Source organism: Callithrix jacchus, chromosome 10, assembly GCF_049354715.1.
Source record: "Callithrix jacchus isolate 240 chromosome 10, calJac240_pri, whole genome shotgun sequence".
Lineage (NCBI taxonomy): Eukaryota > Metazoa > Chordata > Mammalia > Primates > Cebidae > Callithrix > Callithrix jacchus.
In genome coordinates this window covers 121,072,971-121,091,931 of record NC_133511.1, presented here as the reverse complement: position 1 = coordinate 121,091,931, position 18,961 = coordinate 121,072,971, and the positions used below count along the sequence as shown (strand labels likewise).

General features: G+C 57.8%; 2 protein-coding genes across 16 annotated transcripts in view; one reads left to right on the top strand and one right to left on the bottom strand.

The window, feature by feature from the left end:
- FLRT1 (fibronectin leucine rich transmembrane protein 1) overlaps positions 1–2,145 on the bottom strand; it is an 82,930-nt gene extending 80,785 nt beyond the window's left edge. The window contains exon 1 of the mRNA XM_003734292.6: positions 1,742–2,145. The gene's annotated coding sequence lies outside the window, so the exon portion shown is untranslated. The remainder of the gene's footprint in view (positions 1–1,741) is intronic.
- Positions 1–18,961, top strand: part of MACROD1 (mono-ADP ribosylhydrolase 1) — a 189,578-nt gene that overhangs the window by 149,667 nt on the left and 20,950 nt on the right. The gene's annotated exons all lie outside the window — the stretch shown is intronic.

Sequence of the window (18,961 nt, the reverse complement as noted above, 5' to 3'; positions counted from 1 at the left end):
TGACCCTCCACAGTCCCTGCAGGTACCCTCAGCCCTTGAGATCCAGTCCAGGAGCAGAACCAGTCACAACACTGTCAAATGCACTTACAAAGCAGCCCCCAGCTCAGGCTCAGTAGATGGCACTGTCAACCCCATTTTACCAACAAGGGAAACTGTGGCAGAGAGCAGGAGAGGGACCAATAAACGGTAGAGTGTGATGCACAGATCTAGTGAGGTCTGGCAGGCACAGCTGCCTCCGGCGTGGGCTGTGGAGCCTCCATGCTGGGGTCGGGGTGCTTTTTACTGGAGTGTCCAGTCTCTGTTGGTAAGAACATGGGGCCAGCGGCAGCCCTCAGCTCTTCCTGCCCCTCACACCTACCAGGGTCCCCTCACTGCTGGACAGCGTCCCCTCCCAGGCACTGACCCTGTCAGCTCAGGCCATTTCCATTTTAAACCTTCCGAGGAAGCCCTAAACGGTCGCCCACGGAGTCAGCACCAGCTGACAGGTGATGTCTGCGCCTCTCCTCCTGGGGCTGGCAGGAGAGATGCAGTAGCTTTCGACTCCAGAAACCGGTGCCTAGAGCCCCAGAGTGCAGCTGCCTCCCCAACGGCCACTGGGCAGAGATGGGGTGCCCCAGCCACATCCCTCCACAGTGGCATCGTGGGTCCCCCCACAGGCAGCCTCCTTCCTAAGTCCTGAGCCACCTGGGGAGGGGCTGGTTTCCATCCAACCCGAAAGCGTAGGGGCAGCGGTGAGGCAGGGCTGGTCTCAGCCACCCCTGACCTCTGTTCCCAGCCTTGGCAGTATTGATTCACATCAGAACTCTGGCTTGGGCCTCGGGAGCCTGGCACACCCCAGCTGGGCTGTATTCTCTCAAAGCTGCCCACCCTGGAGAGCCTCGAAGGCCTCCGGGGCCACGAGGAAGGCTGTGGCAGCTCCCTGGTGTCCCTGCTCCACAACTTTCTCCTCCTCGGGGAGCTCTGATCCGCCACGGTTCCCTGCAGCTGGGCAACAACACTCCCAAGCCTTCTCCCTGGGGCCTCCTGTGCCCGCAAGGAGGGGCGTGCGCCACCGGGTTGCCTCCTAGTCTTGAGAGCTGGGGGATGGGGGAGTGCCCGCCGCCCCCCGCCCGGGCACTGTGGTCACCGTTCCGGCCACCAGGTGCACGGCCCCAGCCCCTGCCTGGCTCAGGGCTGACAGTCCACAGCGCGCACAGGGAGGGAAGTTGGAGGCTGCTCATGCCCCCCTTGAAGTCGTTTTAAAAATAAAACCTCGCTCCAACCGTGACTCACGCGGCTGGTGGGGACGGGAGCGCGGCGCCCGGGCCGGCCGGCTGTCCCTGGCCGCGCGCCCTCCTCTGGTTCCCGAGAGCGGGAGCTGGGACCCACATGACCGGCCTGACGCCCGCCACGGGCCGGGCCCCCTCCCTGGGGGCGTAGCAAGGGCTTGGGCTAGAGCTCCAGCGGAGCCCCCGCCCTTTCCAGCCTCAGCTCGGGAGAGCAGAGCCGCTGGCCGCGTACCCCGTACCTCCCCCGCGGTGGGGCCAGCGCCACCACCACCGCCACCGGCCCTTGGCTCTTGACTCAGGGACCCCCCAACCCCAAATACCAAAGGCTGAGTATTCTGACTCCCACCGCTCTGGGACAAAGCCAGGCTGCCTGACCCCGCGGAGCCTCAGTGGCCCCGGTGCCCCAGCCCTCGCCCCAGCAACCCGTCCCGGACGCGCAGATCCCGACCCCCGCCCGGTGCAGCCAGCCCTACCTGCGCAGCGGCCCGGGGAGGCGGGTCTCCTCGGGAAACTTTGCGGTGATGGCTGGAGCCTCAGGGGTTATTCCAAGGAGCGAGCGGGAACGGGAGCCGGAGGGCGCCTAGGGGGGCCCAGGAGAGGAGCCCCCCGGCGCACGGCAGAGCACGGTGGCGGGCCCGGAGCGGGGGGCGCGCGGCGGCGCATCTGCCCGGCTCGGGCACCCGGCGGAGCCGGGGGAGGAGTGGGGGGGATGCGCCCGGCGGCGGGGTGCGTGTGCCCAGGCGGGTGCGCTCGGTGGGGCGGGGGTTAATGGTGGTGCCCGCGTGAGCGGAGGTGGTGGTGGTGGCGGCGGCGGCGAGCAGGGCGCGGGGAACCAGGCTGTGCGGCCGCCTCTCCCCTCGCGGCGGCGGCGGGGGCCGTGCGTGCAGGCGCGGAGCAGGGAGGGAGGGGAGGAGGAAGGGGAGGCAGTGAGCGGGGAGGAGGCGGCGGGGGCGGGGGCGCCGCGCTGCGCACTGGCCGGCGGGACCCGGAGCGGGAGGCTGTGCTGCCGTGCGGGGACTCTGGCCCAGCTGAGGAGAAATGGCCTCTGTCGTGCCCCCCTCCGCCGCCCTCGGCTAAACTGGCTGGGGGGAGGGCGGGTTGGGGAACCGGGGAGCCGGCCCCTCTGGGGAGTGGGGGGAGGGAGGCTCCCAAAGCCAGCCTCCAGCGCAGAGGCGGGGGAGAAAGGGGTTCTCGCTCATGCACCGCCTCCCCAACACCCTCCTCTCTGAACCCACTCATTCATCCCTCCAGCCATCCATTCATTCATTCATCCATACACCCATGCATTCATTCACAGAAGGTAAGCACTGCCTACTGTGCATGCCAAGGTAACCCCTTCCTCCCTGCCTGGCACCCCTTCCCTGGGCGGACCCCCTCATCTGCCTTGTGCTGTAAACACCGGGGAGCTCCCCAGCAGTGCCCCTCCCAGCTGCTAATGGGGCACCCTTTCCCGTGCCAGTGCCCCTTCCCATCCCCGGCTGTGACCTTGGCCAAGTCGCTGAACCTCTCCCAGCCTCAGTGTCCTGGATTGTGAAATGGGAGCGTTACTACCTAGATCAAGGGTTACTGAGAGAGATGAAGAAGACCTTGAAGGGGAGGATGGCTAGGCCAGTGCCTGGCACCTGTTAGAGACTGGGGACACGTTCCTGCCTGTGGTATGACATCTGGGTAGGGTGAGGGAGTGTTTAGACCAGCCTCCTCTTAGACTGAAAGTCCCAGTGCCCTTGGCATTCTCTGGGACACTAAGTAAGGGACTCTCCTATACACCCAGCCTGGTCAGACCTCGGCAACTGTCAGTGGCTGCTCTGAGTGAGTCCCAAGCCTGCCCAGAGTGCCCACCAGGACCCCACTGCTCCTGATCCACCCTCAGACTGCCCATGGTCTGGCTGGGAGACCCTCCAATAGCCCTGTTCTGTGCTGTCCATCGAGGCCTACAGGCCATCTCCCCTGTGGGATGCCCTCCCAGATCCCCCTGGGGAGGGTCTCCCCATAAAGACTCCTGCGCTTCTCCCCATCCTTTCCCTGTGCCAACCCATCCCTCTTGCGCTCAGCCTGGGGGTAGACTGGAGCCTAGCCTGAGGCCGCAGCCTCTGTGCGCTCTACACGTGCCTGTCTTTGCCCTTCTTGCCTCTCCCTCCTCACCTCTTCCTTCCAGATTTCCCTCCCCTTAACTCCCTTTCTTCCTTCTCTCGATTTCTACTCAATTCACCAAACAGCTATTTTTTCCTCCCAATTTTTATTTATTGCCCAAACAGCATTATACCAACAATAAAAGAAAGAAAAATCACCCACAATGCCACCGCCCTGTGGCGTCAACAGCTTCCGTTCCTCTGCTCCCTTCCAGGCTTGTCCATGCAGAGACGGCTGTAATTTTTACAGAGCTGTGGTTTCGGTTCCGCCTCCCCAGACCCCCAGATGGACACGAAGCCCCGGGGCTCCGTTGTGCCTCCATCACAGTACTTGGCGTGTGGCACAGGAATTATGTAGCCTTCCTTCTCTTCTGAGCCAAACGCCTTACAGGAGACACCCCTTTCTATTCCTGTCACCCCCATGCCAAGCCACTGAGCTGAAACATAGCGCGGGCACTCAGTACCTCGAAGTGGAATGGATTGTATGAATGTAGCTCTCTTTGACATGTTGCACTTATATATATATATTTTTTTTTTTTTTCTTTTTTTTTTTTGAGGCGGAGTTTCACTGTTGTTACCCAGGCTGGAGTGCAATGGCACGATCTCGGCTCACCGCAACCTCCACCTCCTGGGTTCAAGCAATTCTCCTGCCTCAGCCTCCCGAGTAGCTGGGACTACAGGCACGAGCCATCATGCCCAGCTAATTTTTGTATTTTTAGTAGAGACGGGGTTTCACCTTGTTGACCAGGATGGTCTCAATCTCTTGACCTCATGGTCCACCCGCCTCGGCCTCCCAAAGTGCTGGGATTATATGCGTGAGCCACCGTGCCCAGCTAGATTTTATTTTTGAGCCAGGCATGGTGGCTCACACCTGTAACCCCAGAGCTTTGGGAGGTTCTAGTGGGATGATTGCTTGAGGCCAGGAGTTTGAGACCAGCCTGGGCAACATAGAGAGTCTCTGTCTCTACAAAAAATAATTTTTAAAAAATTAGTAAGGCACCTGTAGTCCCAGCTACTCAGGAGGCCGAGGCAAGAGGATCACTTGAGCTCAGGAGGTTGAGGCTGCAGTGAGCTATGATCATTTCACTACACTTCAGCCTGGGCAACCTTGTCCCTGAAAAAGACACAAATCAGGCTGGGCGTGGTGGCTCATGCCTGTAATCCCCACGTTTTGGTTTTGGGAGGCCGAGGTGGGAAGATGACCAGAGGTCAGGAGTTCGAGACCAGCCTGACCAACAAGGAGAAACCCAGTCTCTACTAAAAAGTACAAAATTAGCTGGGCATAGTAGCACACGCCTGTAGTCCCAGCTACTCAGGAGGCTGAGGCAGGAGAATCACTGAACGCAGGAGGCGGAGGTTGCAGTGAGCCGAGATTGAGCCATTGCACTCCAGCCTGGGCAATAAGAGCGAAACTCCATCTCAAAAAAGAAAAAACAGACACAAATCATTGTCATAATTGTGGTTTTAACAGCTGCATGATATTCCACAGAGCCGATGGAATAACCTGCTCAGTTCAGGGCATATGGCTGGAAGTCCACCATGTGCCAGGTGCTATTTGGGGTACCAGGAGCCAGAAGTGACTCAGGCCCTGCTGCATCTCGCTCTGGCAAAGCTGGAACTCCAGGATGGGTGCTGGGCACCTAGACAGTTATGGCTTAGCAAGATCTTGCTGAAACAGGCATTATCTCGTGACCCCAAGACACAGGGCCAAGTCGATGTTGACATCAGCTTCCCCAGGGAGGTGGCTCCTGACCTGGGTCTCAGAGGGTCAGAAGGAGTGTTCCGCACACACAGCAGAAGCTCACAGGTGCTCTGATGTGAGAGTCTTGGCTTTGAGGCTCAGGAATTCTTGGTTGGAGGGGCCATGGTGGAAGATGAGGTGGCAAGTGTCAGCCAGGCCAGGTGTGCAGGGTCTTAGACAAACTTGGAGGGCCTGGACTTCATCTGGGAAGGAGTAGGGCACCATAAGGCAATGTCATTCCAGGAAGGAGACAGTGGTCTGAGAGTCAGAAAGATCGCTGTTCCGTCAACAATCCCTTGCCGAGCCCCGGGGAGCTGTGGGCTCTAGGAGGACACAGGTGACTGGTAAAGGCAGTGTGGCCTGGGCCCGGAGGACTGAGCTAGTCCCTGCTGGGTACTCATGGGGGATGCGCTCAGCCGCAAGCGCAGCTCAAGTCACCCAGCGATGATTTGTAGGTTCAACCTTGAGCTCGCCAAGCCCCAGCTCCGCGGCTCCTGGCCGGCAGTAACCCACGCAGCCTGGTGCGACGGACCCTACCACCAGGCAGCCAAGGTCACCCTGGCACAGCCTGAAGCATCCTTGCCTCTCTGGCCACCATCAACCCTCTCTGGAGCCCATAAATCTGGGTTCTGCTCACCATCCTACAACTCACGAGCCATGGGCCCTGGCACCATCCCAGCTCTGCTGTGCCTACATTTCCTAATCTTAACGGGGCCATCCAGTGAGGTCCCAGGAGGAAAGCACTTTGTGTACTGTGAAGCGCTGTGACGATACCACTCCCCATCATTAGACCGTGGTCGGCTAAAGCTGTGCCATCCTGGGCTTCACTTGGGCCTGTTCTCAGCTGGGGGCAGGGAAGGAGGTGGCTTGACTCAAGAGGAACCGGGTCTTCCCTACTGGGAGGAGGTCCGTGGGCATCACCGGGGACCCTTAGCCCCAGGCTCTGTGCTAGGCATCCAGGCATGAAGCCATCCCGAGGCAGTGGTCAGGGGTTGGCACCAACGCAAGAACAAAGAGCAGATGTTCAGAGGACACAACGCTGGCCTCAGCCTTCCCCACAGGCCCCAGCCTGGCATCACCTCCACGGAGGGGTGGACTCCCAGCCCAGGGCCCCAGTGATGCCCCAGTGTGCTCTGGGATGTTGGCACAAATGCATGGACATGTCTGTGGGTAGGCAGGCTGTGTGTGCCACTTTAGGGCTAGCACACCAGCTCTCCTCAGAAAGCTCCAGCAGCAGCCGGGCATGGTAGGTCACACCTGTAACCCCAGCACTTTGGGAGGCTGAGGTGGGTAGATCATGAGGTCAAGAGATTGAGACCATCCCGGCCAACATGGTGAAACCCTGTCTCTACTAGAAATACAAAAATTAGCCAGGTGTGGTGGCACGCACCTGCAATCTCAGCTACTTGGGAGGCTGAGGCAGGAGAATCACTTGAACCCAGGAGGCAGAGGTTGCAGTGAGCTGAGAATGCACCACTGCACTCTAGCCTGGGCAACAAGAATGAAACTCTGTCTCAAAAGAAAAGAAGAGAAAGTTCTAGCAGCTTCTCGGATCCAACTTCTAACTCCTGCCATTATACACAACACCGAAGGCTGGGGCTTCTTCCTTTTAAGCACAAGGTCCAGGACTGGGAGGGTGGGCCCTGGCGCAGAGCTTCTGGGAGAGCCAGAGAGCAAGACCTCCAGCCCAGGAGGAAGGTCCCAGAGAAGGTTCCCCAAGGAGTGGGCACAGAAGGGACAAAGCCAGGAAAGGGGACGTCAGCACCCCTAGGGCTGGTGCTGGGAGCGGGGAGGGGTGCAAGGAAGATCAGGTCACTGGCCCTGGGAAGGCTGCAGCCAGGACAGGAGCACCCCGTCCAGCCCTGCACCAGTGCCTGCCTCCATCCTTGGCCTCACCCCTACCCTCAGCACACTCCTGCCCCCAGGCCCTGAAACAGGGGTCTTCCCTGCATGCTTCTGCCTCTCCAGCCCTAACCAACTCCTCCTCACCAGCCAGGGCTTGGCCAACCTGTCATCAGAGAGCCTCCCTAAGCCCCACATCCCCACCCACCTTTTTTTTTTTTTTTTTTTTTTTTAAAGATACAGGATCGGCTGGGTACGGTGGCTCACCCCTGTAATCCCAGCACTTCGGGAGGCCAAGACAGGCAGATCACCTGAGGTCAGGAGTTCAAGACCAGCCTGACCAACATGGTGAAACTCCATCTCTACTACAAATACAAAAATTAGCTGGGCGTGGTGGTGGGCGCCTGTAATCCCAGCTACTCAGGAGGCTGGGGCAGGGAGATTGGCTTCAACCCGGGAGGCAGAGGTTGCAGTGAGCCAAGATCACACCATTGTACTCCAGCCTGGGTGACAGAGCAAGACTCTGTCTCAAAAAAAAACAAAGAAGAGAGAACAGTAAGACCTACGATGTACAACAGGCTGGGTTTGAGCTCCTCAGCTCGAGCAACGCTCCCACCTCAGCCCCCTTCCCAGTTAGGTCACCTTCTTCTGTCTCCTTCCTTCACTTCTGTTTTGTAGCACTTAGCTCATTGGTGACTGCTTATAATTTCTTTTTCTTTTTGAGATGGAGTCTTACTCTGTCATCCAGGCTGGAGTGCAATGGCACAACCTCAGCTCACTGCTACCTCCACCTCCTGGGTTCAAGAGATTCTCCTGTCTGATCCTCCCGAGTAGCTAATTTTTGTATTTTTAGTAGAGATGGGATTTCACCATATTGGTCAGGCCGGTCTTGAACTCCCGACAGGTGATCCACCCGCCTCATCCTCCCAAAGTGCTGGGATTACAGGCGTGAGCCACCTCACCCAACCGCTTATGATTTCAGTGGTGTTTTTCATCTACTGGCCAACGTGTTTGCGTCTATAAGATCTGGGTGTGGCTAATTTTCTCTGGCGGTATGTTTGCTTCCTGGAGAGTACATACAATAGGAGCGGGACTAGAATGACAGGCATCTGTGTCCAGTCGTGAGCATTCTGTTAGTATTCAACTCTCCACCGGACTGTGAGCACCTCGAGGGCACAGTCGGGCCTATTTGGGTTCCTGCATGTCCCCAACCCCTGCTACAGTGCCCGGCATGTGGGGACAGCATGGTCAGGCACTGGTGAATGAGCATCAGGCTGATGGAGCCCTTCAAGGCAACAATGACAAGTTGTCCCAAGGCCGGCTATGATTCACAAAACAGAATTGCCTGGAGATGATGGTTCCTGGGGTTCTGGGGGGCCAGATCACATGCAGCTACTGGGGAGTGGGTAGCGTCTGGGTGTAAGTTTGGGGGGTGAAGGGGACATGACAGGGGAGATCAGGTTCACCAGCTGCCCCTGGGTGGGTGGGGAGACAGACTCCAGATAGGGTGGGAATGCAGGCCTGGGCAGAGGCCGGACTGTCACCCAGCCAGGCATTGTTTCCACCTGTCAGCCAGTCAGCCCCCAGCCTGAGCAGGACCAAGGCTTTGGTGCCCAGGTTCCTCTCCTGGGCCCCTCCTTCCCTTGGGAGCTTCCTTGCCTCCCCACCAGTGATATCACCTCCCCTGCTCCCACCCCTTCCAGGCACCCAGGGCTGCCTCTCCTGGCTCCCTCCCTTCCCAGCCATCATTCCCAGCAGAGGATATGCTTTTTGCAGTGATTTAAACCTTCCTTGACTCCAGCTGTCATTCACCTGTTACACACATCCAAGTTCGTGAAGCAGATGTGAACCATGTCCTGAAAGACAGCCCCATGGAGACACCAGCCAGGGCCAGGACAGGGAGGGCCGGGTGCGTGCGTCTGAGAGGGGGCGGGGTCAAGGCCAGCTGTGCAGGGCAGGGTGGGAAGGGTCTCCAGGGGAGAGACTGGGCTTTCTGGTTGGTGCAAAAGTCTGTGGCAGGTGGAAGCTGATGAGGCCCGGGACCATGGGCAAGGGGCTGCTGTTGGGAGTGAGAGGTGGGGCCTGATCCAAAGAGAGGGTGGCAGCCCCAAGACACTGGGGAGGCTGGGTGCAGTGGCTCACGCCTGCAGTCCCAGCACTTTGGGAGGCTGAGGTGGGTGGATCCCCTGAGGTCAGGAGTCTGAGACCAGCCTGCCCAACATGGCAAAACCCTGTCTCTACTGAAAATACAAAAAATAAGCTGTGTGTGGCGGAGGAAGCCTGTAGTCCCAACTACTCAGGAGGCTGAGGCGGGAGAATCACTTGAACCCAGGAGGCGGAGGTTGCAGCAAGCTGAGATCACACCACTGCCCTCCAGCCTGGGCAACAATAGCGAAACTCCCAACTCAAAAAAAAAAAAAAAAAGCCAAGGAGCCTGGTCCCCATGACTGCCCAAGGTTGGGGATGCAAGAGGTTCTGAGATTGGTGTCTCAGAGACCTCTACTGGGGATCCCCCAACTCTGTCACTGCCTCTTCTGCCAGCCGCCAGACTCCTGTTGCAGGGGCTCCAAGCTCTGCAGCCCCTCATCTCCCCCTCCCATTCCTCTGCCCCAGTGTGAGCTGTTTTATGGCCTTGGTCTCCCCTACAGCCCAGCACCCAGCTCAACCAACCGCAGCAGGTCACCACTCCCCAACCCACTGGGAACTCAGGCAGCTCCTGCCCCTTCCCCTTGGGTTGTCTCTGTCCCCCAACAGACTCCAATATCTTCGGGCAGCTGAGGCCGCTGATGGTGCCCTGGGGCGGGCAGGTCGAGGTGGAAGAGTCTGAGGTGGGGTGCCCTGAGCCCAGGTTCCCTCTCCCAGAGTCCTGGGGATGCAGGGCTGGGGCCAAGGAAACATGGCATCTTCTGGGACCCCTCAGCTGCCCTTAGCTGCTGGCCTAGGTGCTCCAGGGGCAGAGGAGTAAAGAGAAAGGGTATCCTAAATCCAGGGTCCCCTCCCTGAGTCCTGGGGGGCAGAGCTGTGGTCCAGGGCTGGTACTGGATGCAGTTGCTCAAAGCCCCTTTCCAAACAGGCTCAGGTGCCTCCAGCAGCCAGGCCTGGTAGGTTCTGAGCTAGGCTGGGCACTGGGAGGAGCTGTGGGAGGAGGGGGAAGGGAAAAGGGCCAGCGCCAGTGGCAGGGGGCGGGGCATGAGGGGGTTGCCAGGCAACCACCACGCTGCTGCCACTGAGGAGGGATTCTTAAAGAGCTGAGCAGAAAGGCTGGGCCGCAAAGGGGCTGAGACTGGGCTTCGCATACCAATGGCTGCCACAGTGACCTCCTCCTGCCTCCCGCTCCCTCCTCCCGCCTCCCACAACCTCCTCCCTCTTCCTTCCTCCCTCTGCCCTCCTCATTCTCCCTCTCCCTCCTCCCTCTGCAGCTTGGAGCCCAAGCTGGGAGGGCAGGAGAACAGACGGGAGGAGGCATGGGGCCAGGGGGGCCTGAGGTAGGCAGGCAAGCAGGGACTAGGTGGGGTCCTCTCATGTCCCCACAGGACAAGGCCTGGGAGGGGTTATAACACACGGCATGGGGCACCGTGGGCTCCAGACCCTCAGCACAGCAGGGAACTAGAAGGCCTCCTCCCCACCCCACCTGGCCCTTCCCACGAGACTCTGGGCACTCCCCACTCGGGGCCACCAGTTTTAGAGTCAGACACAACTGCCTCGTCCCCCTCCCCAGCCCCTCCTCCCGAGAGTCTTTGGCAGCCTCAGCGAGTGAGCTGCCACTGGCTGCGCAGAGGGGTGCCTGGCAGGCAGTAGACGGGGCCTTCTGGTGGCTCTCTTAGAGTCCCTGTGCAGCAAGTGGCGACGGCCTTTCCTCTGCCTTTCTCTGTCCGCACTGAGAAGGGAACGTTTCTGGCCTCGGCACAATACTTGGTATTCCAAAAAGCAAAGTGAGATTCAGCTGTGCCATCTTCCTCCAGTTCCTCTCCTTCCCTGGCCTCAGTTTCGGGTCTGCGGTGGTGGAGAGGAACATAGGTCAAGGGCGCCTTGCTGGGGGCCTAGGGAGTTTCCTCCCCCCGAAAAGTGTAGGAAATTGTCTGCCCAGAGTTGTGGTCACAAGCAGCTCCTGGAGAAGTGTTAAAAGCTGTCACTGGGGCAGGGGGAGGCTGTGACCCCAGAGGTTAAGACCTGGGTCTCTGGATAGGCTAGACGGGAATGAGCTCCCTCCCAGTTTCCTGCAGAGAGTGGCAGAAGGCCGCATGGGCAGGAGGGGAGGAGGGCGAGGGCCACCACTGTGTCTTCAGTACCATGTCGCTTCCATTGACTGGACTGAGCCACAGTTATAAGCTGATCCCATCCCTGACCCAGTACCGCCTCCCCTGGTCCCATGGGTTCAGTCATGCCACTTCTCCCAGCCCTCCCTCAACCCATCCTCAGACACTATCATCCGGCAGCCCCTGCCTCCAGGCCCACCCCTTCAACTCGCTCCCCTCCCTAGCTCTAAAGAGAATCTGTCTAGCTGGGCGAGGTGGCTCACGCCTGTAATCCCTGCACTTTGGGAGGCTGAGATAGGCAGATCACCTGAGATCGGGAGTTCAAGACGAGCCTGATCAACATGGAGAAACCCCGTCTCTACTAAAAATACAAAAATTAGCCAGTCGTGGTGGTGCATGCTTGTAATCCCAGCTACTCTTGAGGCTGAGGCAGGAGAATCGCTTGAAGCTGAGGGGTGGAGGTGTCAGTGAGCTAGGATTGCACCATTCCACTCCAGCCTGGGCAACAAAAGGGAAACTCTGTCTTTAAAAAAAAAAAAAGGGTCTTTCTAAAGTGCAAGCCCAACCCTGATGTTCCCAGCTCCAGTACCCGCCATGACACCCTATGACTGTGGAAGAAGGATCGGGGAGACCCCCTGGGCCTGGCACCTCCTCTGCCCTCCTCTCAGCCACATTCCCCTCTACGAAGCCCCTTCCCCACTGCTCACCCACTGTGACATCTGTGGCCTAATCATGTCTGTTGAAGGAACGAACAGTCCTGAAGGGAACTCTTAGGTGCCAGGCCATGCCCACCTTTGAGATCCAGGAAACGTATGAAGCAGATGAGGTCGCCTCCCTACAGGCTGCCATGTTGTTTATAAACCAGCAGACATGTCAGAGGATGGGGTCATTATGGGCCCAGGGTGTGGGCTCCCAAGGAAATAAGAGTCTGATAAGAGGAACGGGGGCCAGGCACAGTGGCTCACGCCTGTAATCCTAGCACTTTGGGAGGCCAAGGCACGCAGCTCACCTGAGGTCAGGACTTGGAGACCAGCCTGACCAACACGGAGAAACCCTATCTCTACTAAAAATACAAAGTGAGCCAGGCATGGTGGTGCACGCCTGTAATCCCAGCTACTCAGGAGGCTGAGGCAGGAGAATCGCTTAAACCAGGAAGGGGGAGGTTGTAGTGAGCCAAGATCAAGTCATTGCACTCCAGCCTGAGCAACGAGAGCAAAACTCCATCTCAAAAAAAAAAGAGGAATGGGGCAAAAGGCACTTTAACTGGGTGGTCAGGGGCAGCGCCTCAGAGGAGGGGACATTTTCATTGAGCCCTGAAGGATAAGAAGGAGCCCAGTTTGAGAACAGCTGGAAGAATAATGTGCCTGGCAGAGGGACCTGTATGTGGAAAGGCCCCGGGGCATGAAAGAGCCAGACCTATTGACGGAAGAAAAAGGAGGCCAGGAGATTGTGGGGCAGGGCGTGTGGGGTACAGCCATGCCTCCATGGGGGAAGCATAGATCTCATTCTAAGTATAATTGGAAGCTATTTGAGAATTTTAAGCAGGGAAGTGATGTGATCTAATTTATATTTTTAAATGATCATCTCAGCAACCCCTTTGGAGAGCACTTCGGCAATAAATAAAGTTTAGATTCTGTGTACTCCACAACCTAGTAGCCCGCTTCCAAGCATGGACCCAGGAGAAACGTGGGTGCATATGTGCATGTAGTGGATTGGTGCATGGGGCATGTTTGCATGAGAAAAAACCAGGCACGGTGGACTGCGGGTCCATAGGAGAATGGGTGGCTGGGCGTGGGGTAGTTCCACCATGGAACATTAAACACCAGTGAAAAGGGGCCCATGAAGCTGAGCACAGTGGCTCAGCCTGTAATTTCAGCCCTCAGGGAGGCTGAGACAGGAGGCTTGCTTGAGCCCAGGAGTTCAAGACCAGCCTGGGCTACATAGGGAGACCCTGTCTCTACAATTTTTTTTTTTTTCTTTTTCCCTGAGATGGAGTCTTGCTCTGTTGCCCAGCCTGGAGTGCAGTGGCTCAATCTCAGCTCACTGCAACCTCCACCTCCCAGGTTCAAGTGATTCCCCTGCCTCAGCCTCCTGAGTAGCTGGGATTACAGGTGCGCATAACCATCCCCAGCTAATTTTTGTAGAAACGGAGTTTCACCATGTTGGCCAGGCTGGTCTCTAACTCCTGACTTTGTGATCTGCCCACCTTGGCCTCCCAAAATTCTGGGATTATAGGTGGGATTACACCGCACCCAGCCCGAAAATTTTAAAATTAGCCAGGTATGGTGGTGTGTGCCTGTAGTCCTAGCTACTTGGGAGGCTGAGGCAGGAGAATCTCCTGAGCCCAGGAGGTCAAGGCTGCAGCGAGCTATGAGCTCTCCACTGCACTCACTCCAGTCTGAGCAAAAGAGCAAGACCCTGTCTCAAAAAAAAAAAAAGGCTGGAGGGCCATGAGAGCAGTGTGGGCCTGCCCAGATAAATCTCACAGGCACGGCAATGAATAGTAACAGCAAAGCGGGACCTCCTGTTCATACAAAACTCAGAGACACAGAACCTAAGTCTTACCTTGTTGAGGGACATGCATAGTAAACTCTAGAGAAAATACATGCTAAATCCAGAGTAGCAGATACCTCTGCGGGGAGGGACTTCTGCTGTTCTGTGAGGTTGATTTCCTGCGTGCAGGAAATGCATGGGAAAGGCTCGCCAGTTGCTGGGAGAGGAAGGCAGGGAGGGGCAAGGGACAGCTGAGGAGCCGCACAGGTGGGCAGCCACAGCAGCCCAGCCTCTGGGATGGGGATCTGGGATCGGGTGGAGCCCAGGCTGGCCTGGCTGTTCGGAGCTGGCGCTTGCTCACTCTTTCCTCCTGTAAACCCCTGCTTTGTATTCCTAAAGTCGCCCCAGCCGGATGCGGTGGCTCCGGCCTTTAATCCGAGCACTTTGAGGAGCTCAGGAGTTCAAGACCAGCCTGGCCAACATGGCAAAACCCACCTCAACTAAAAATACAAAAATCAGCTGGGTGTGGTGTCCTGTGCCTATAATCCCAGCTACGAAGGAGGCTGAGGCAGGAGAATCACTTGAACCCAGGAGTGGGAGGTTGCAGTGAGCCCAGATTGCACCACTGCACTCCAGCCTGGGCAACAGAGTAAGACTGTCTAAAAAAAAAAAATTAAAATTATAGAATAGCCCCTGGTTTTCTCCTTTCAGAATAAAGCTGAGTCACAGAGAGGCAAGGGGCTTTCCGGGGTCACCCAGCAAGCTGGATGCAGAGGATACCATGACCTTCCTATGCAGCAATCGGGCCTGCCCAGGCCCACCCACTGAGGGGTCCTTGGCCGCCCTAAGGCCCCCCAACCCCTCCCTCATCTCTGTTGCCCTCCGCCCTCCCACCGGGCAAGGCTCCCTGGATCCCCAGCCCCTCATTCCTCTAAGGATGGAGACTGCCCGGCTGGCTGGGGCCCAAGCCATCTCCTGGTAATTGAGTTTCAGGGATGCTTATGGTTATGCTAATGTGGGATGCAGAGTGCCTGCCCCAAGGCGCCCGTCGCAGGGGGAGGGGAGGCCCAGGCAGCAGCTGGGGGTCCCGAGTGCTACGGCTGCAGCTTAGTCCTGCGGTGGAAGTCACGCCTCCTGATTCAGACCCCGCTCCCCACTTCCCAGCTTTGTGACTTTGGACAAGTCACTCAGCCTCGGTGAACCTCTATTTTCTCATCTGTAAAGTGGGGAAAATAATAGGATCCCCTCAATGGGCTCTTGGGAGGGTGAGTTGAGAGAAGCCACCGGAAACACTTGGCCGAATGCGTTGCTGCGAGAACTTGCTTGACAAATGCGTTATCAGCTATTTTTCGTTTTGTTTCAAAATCTGGAAGGTCCATCAGGGCCACCGGAATGGGGCGAGCCGAGTCTGCGTCGTGAGCAGCTGAGCTGCCTTGCTCCCGTGTTGCATGCTCGTGGTATTCCATTTGGGGGAATGAACATGAATTTCTTACTTAGCAAAATACCAGCAAGTGGAAGGTGGCCGGGGACGGGGCTTGGAGGGTGGGTATTGAGGGGACCTCTGTGTTGCCAGGGGCTCAGGGGCCAGCTTGGGGTGAGACTGACCAGGAGATTGGGTCTCCAGGGGCCCAGGCAGCTGGACAAAGGCAGAACCCAAGAAACCCAGGCAGGAAGGGGACGAATAGGAGGCCCAGGCCAGCTGGAACCTCAGCCACGTCACCTACTTTGAGCTTTAAACAGCGAACTGTGAGGCTTTTATAGGGAGAGGCATGGGGGTGGGATGCCTCAAATAGACCAGGAAGAGGGGCTGTAGAGTGGAGTGGACGTGGGTGAACGGGCAGGGGGCACTCGGAGGGGTGCTGGAGTGAAGGAGGCTGCTCTCAGGTGCAGGGGAGTTGGGGGAAGGAGGGCTTGGAATGGGGCCAGTATGGAGGAGGAGACAAGGGGAATCTCGTGGGGAGGCCCAGCTGGGTGCCAGCCCCAGCAGCTCTGGGCAGCTCCCAAGCTCCTGCCAGAGAAGGGGTGGCGATCGGCTTAGCCCTGGACCAGTGGCATTCAAATCCTTCTCCCTGACTTACCAGGGATGCTGGGAGCTTCTGCCTCAGGGACTGCCCCCCACCCCCCAGCTCCGGGACCCATAGCCTCAGAGAAGTCCTATGAGGCTGTAGGTTTTCCAGGCATTTTTTTTTTTTTTTTTTTTTTTTGAGATGGAGTGTCACTCTGTCACCCAGACTGGAGTGCAGTGGCACGATGATCTCAGCTCACTGCAACCTCTGTTTCCTAAGTTCAAGCAGTTCTCCTGCCTCAGCCTCCCGAGTAGCTGGGACTACAGGCATGCACCACCACGCCCAGCTATTTTTTTATTTTTAGTAGAGACAGGGTTTCACCTTGTTGGCCAGGCTGGTCTTGAACTCCTGACTTCAGGTGATCTGCTCACCTTGGTCTCCCAAAGTGCAGGGATTACAGGTGTGAGCCACCGCACCTGGCTGTTTTATTGGCATTTTTAACTTTATCATCTATGCCTCACAAGGCCCTCAGTTAAATGACCACCCACTCTACAGATGAGGAAACTGAGACCCCAGGGGTGGAGCAGCTAACCGAAGATCACAGCTGGGGGTTTCAGGACCAGGGCTGGTGAAGGAAAAGGATGTTGGCTACTCCCACTGAAGCCTGTGGCCTTGGGCAAGTCATTGCTCTTCTCTGGACCTCAGTTTCCCCATCTGTAAGTGGGGCAGGAGGATGTGTGTGTGCATGTGAAGATGATGGTCAGAGATGCATGTGGAGGCCAGGTGTGGAGGCTCATACCTGCAATCCCAGCATTTGGGAGGCCAAGGTGGGGGGATCACTTGAGGTCAGGAGCTGGAGACCAGCCTGGCCAACATGGTGAAATCCTGTTTCAACTAAAAATAGAAAAATTAGCCCAGCGTGGTGGCACATGCCTGTAGTCCCAGCTACGTGGAAGGCTGAGGCAGGAGAATCTCTCGAACCTGGGAGGCAGAGGTTCCAGTGAGCTGAGATCGAACCAGTGCGCTCCATCCTGGCAACAGAGCAAGACTCTGTCTCAAAAAAAAAAGGCTATGTGCAGTGGCTCATGCCTGTAATCGAGGCACTTTGGGAGGCTGAGGCAGGGTGGATCACCTGAGGTCAGTAGTTCAAGACCAGCCTGACCAACACGGAGACCCCATCTCTACTAAAAATGCAAAATTAGCTGGGCATGGTGGTGCATGCCTGAAATCCCAGCTACTCAGGAGGCTGAGACAGGAGAATCACTTGAGGAGAACCCGGGAGGTGGAGGTTGCAGTGAGCTGAGATTGCGCCATTGCACTCCAGCTTGGGCAACAAAGCAAAACTCTGTCTCAAAAAAAAAAAAAAGTCCATGTGGAAGCTTGCTGGGAATGTACTCCCACAAATGGGAGCCCTCACCCTCCAGTGAGGCCTATGTTCCTCTGGCCCCCCAGGGTGGGGAATGTCCAGGAAGCCCCCACCTTCCACCTGGGCCACCCCACCTCGGAGGACAGTGACCTTGGCCTGGGGGGACAGAGCTTGTCAAACAAGCAACTGCTCTCACAGCTGGGAGATGCCTTTGAAGTCTCTTATTTTATCTTCAAAATCCAGCACATCTCACATTTTCTTCCATCTGCGGGGTTTTCTAATCTGAAACATGTTTTAAACGACTCACCCTCAAGTCACACGGATACCCACCGCTGGCCTGTGGGAAGTGGGGTATCGATTTTCCAAGAACACACCTGCTCCCCGGAGCCCCCTGTGGGGCTGGGCCTACCAGCTGGTCAGATGGTGGGACAGTTGGCAGTCACAGAGCCCCTCTGAGGTGCCAGGCTCTGTGCTGGGGGCAGGATCTGGGTGGAAGGTGAGGAGGCTACTGGGGAATGCACTTTATGAAGGCACCAAGGAGGTCTGAGAGGTGTCCTGGAGGCAGGGGTCACCCTGCAGTAGCCAGGAGGCCCCTCCTGCCACCACCTGTGCCCCCAGTCCCTTCCCTGTGCGACTGGCTCAACCCCACTCTGTCTAAAGCCCCCTAGTGGCTCCCATTTCTCACTAAGGGCCTCAGGGCCTGTGTCCCTGACCCCTGCTTGGCTGAGCTGCTCACCCCGGCTCTGGGGTTCAGCAGGCCCCGCCCGCCCCGCCCCTCCCCTCCACTGCCTGCCGCCACCCTCCCCGCCCTTGCATTTCTTGCTTGGCCTCTGGCACTCACGGGAATTCTTATGCAAGTTGATTTTTATGCTGTCTTTCTTGCCAATCTCCTGGCCAGATGATGCACCATGTGCCAGCAGGACTGTGCCCATCCGTGTCCCAGTGCCTGGCACACAGTGGGACTGGCTGCACGTTTGTCAGAGGACAGAAGGCTGAGATTGGGCTCACAAGGGGGAGGGGAGAATGCAGGCCAGGCCAGGACGCTGGGTGACTTAGGGGAGCAGCCCCCAGCCTCCCACTCCTGGCTGGGGCCCCTCCAGGCAGGTGAGGCCAGGGTGAGGTGCAGAGCAGCGGGCACAGGGAGTGGAGGCAGCCTTGGAGGACATGCGTGGGGCTGTGCCCGCCTCAAAGTCACCGCTGTGCCTGCTTGCCCGGCCTCTCCCTGGGCCAGGAACCTGCTCAGCGCTTTCCTCGGGTCACTGCGTCTCCTCTGGTGCCCCAGCCCTGTACCGCGCCCCTCGCCGCCCTCGGCAGTCCCCCTCCCTTGGCTGGATGAAGTCGTCCCTGTCGGGGAGCCTGCTGTGCCCTTGGAGCAGCCCCTGTCACCTCCACAGCTCCCAGCCCTGGTCCTGCCTCCCAAGGGCCCCCAGCCTCGGTCCTGGGTGGGCTCCTCTGCAAGGCCCATGGTAGAAAGCTGAAGCTTGGGAGTCAGACAGGCAGACCCGGCTCAAATTCAGCCAAGTGACTCTGGGCACCATCTGTAATGTCTATGGGCTCCTTCAGGAACTCATTCATGGGCACCTGCTGTGAGCCAGGCGCTGTGCTGAGAGCTGGGGAAGAACTGTGGGAGAGACACCCGAGGGCAGGAATGGGGGTATCAAGATCGGCAGCTGGTGGCCGGGCACCGTGATGCACGCCTGTAGCCCTAGCGCTTTGGGAGACCAAGGCAGGTGTATCACCTGAGCTCCAGGAGTTCAAGACCAGCCTGGCCAACATGATAAAACCCTGTCCTTAAAAATACAAAATAATTAGCCAGGCATGGCGGCACTCACCTAGAGTCCCAGCTGCTCAGGAGGCTGA